A 1,603-nucleotide genomic window follows, 5' to 3' on the forward strand; every position below is an offset into this window, starting at 1 on the left:
TCTTTGAGTTCCGTTCTTAGAGAGAAGAGAGATGGTTGGATCTGTGCCTCTTTGGGTGGCGTGCGAGCAGAGGTTGAATCAGAACGGGAGCTCAGAAAGAAAAGGAGGTCTTCTTCCAAAGATGGACTCTTCCCATTGCCAGATTCATTTCCTGATGCTGATATCAGGATGTGGTCCAATTAAGGAGCGCCAGTCTCAGGGCAGTGTGGATAGGGAGGATTAGGAGCATTGGCAGGTGTGGCGGAATCGATGAGGTGGTCAAAATCTTCTCTGGGCAGTTCCAGTCTCACAGTCCTGTATCCTTTCCAACGTTTTAGCTGCCTCTCCACACTCTCTCCTTTCTTGCCCCTGTAGCCACCAAGCTCCAGGATTCTCCAGGTGTTTCTCTGGAATATTTGTAATGTCCCAAATGCTCTCAAGCCATGGCTTTGGCCATTTACGCTGCTACCTGAGTTACAGAAAGGGCCCTGGAGAGAAACCAGTGCCTGAGGGCTGACTTGGTCACTCCCCTCTGCAAGACTAGTTCTTTTTTCTGCAAGTCTCTAATTCTCTTTATAAAGTATGAGCCTTGCACCATGAACTCTCTGAAGTCCCTTCCCACGTAAACCATCATTAATTGATGATCTCATGCCTCTCCTCCCCCACTCTGCCTCAACACAATAGAATTTACATGCAGTGCACCTGTGAGCTGAATTTTTAATGCCAGCTCACTCATGGACACTCTATTCCCAGGACATAAAGTTTCCAGACAGCTGACTCATCCTAAAATGGGTGGAGCATGCACTACTGTGCTGGGTAGATACTTCTGGTGTTTAAAGGTGGGCAGAGGATGCCATTCCCTCCAACAAGTAGTCAGGACCCCACTTGACTGAGAAGCAGGGATGGGAAGCTGACATGGCTTTTGGGGAAACTGGGCTGACATACTTCTGGTGCAAACAGTTTGTTATTAGAGAGACAAAGCCCAGTCACACACAGGATGCCTCTGTCAGACTCGAAACTCCCAACTACACAAGAAAAAGTCAGAAACTGCCCTTAGTTATTTCCAGTCTGGCACATTTTGGTATCTTCTTGTTAATTGCTCGATATCTTCATGGAAAAACACTGAGGGTGAAGTTAGGCTCACAGAGACCTATCCCATACATGAAAGGGTCCCGGAAAGCAAACACGATGAACGTTTTGGAAGCATGCCTAGAAACTGGACTTCTTCAGGGGAGACGAGGCAGAGACGATACACCCTGAGTTAGGATTGTCACATAGAAATGATGTCTGCTCGTAAGGCCACCTTTAGGATAAATTTAAGGAAGAACCTTCTAGAAGTGAGTGCCACTAAATAATTCTCCATTTTTCAAATCACTGTTCAATAGTTCCCTGACTGTCAAGAAGCCCGGGTGACCCCGCAGGTTGAGCACTAGTCTGGTAACAGTAAGGCAGCTGCGGTTTCTGGAGAAAGAGGAACTGTCTACTCCTACAAAGACTTACAGTCTCAGAAACACTAAAGACTCAGGGTCCCTCCGAGTCTTAACTCACTTATTGTAGTGCCTGTGTTCCTGCCTCTCTGCTCAAATCCCTCTCACCTTGCCAGGCTAATTCTGACTCTCCTTCA

This window comes from Echinops telfairi, unplaced genomic scaffold, assembly GCF_000313985.2.
Source record: "Echinops telfairi isolate 266 unplaced genomic scaffold, ASM31398v2 ScPeMD7_25;HRSCAF=90, whole genome shotgun sequence".
NCBI classification, from domain to species: Eukaryota; Metazoa; Chordata; class Mammalia; order Afrosoricida; family Tenrecidae; genus Echinops; species Echinops telfairi.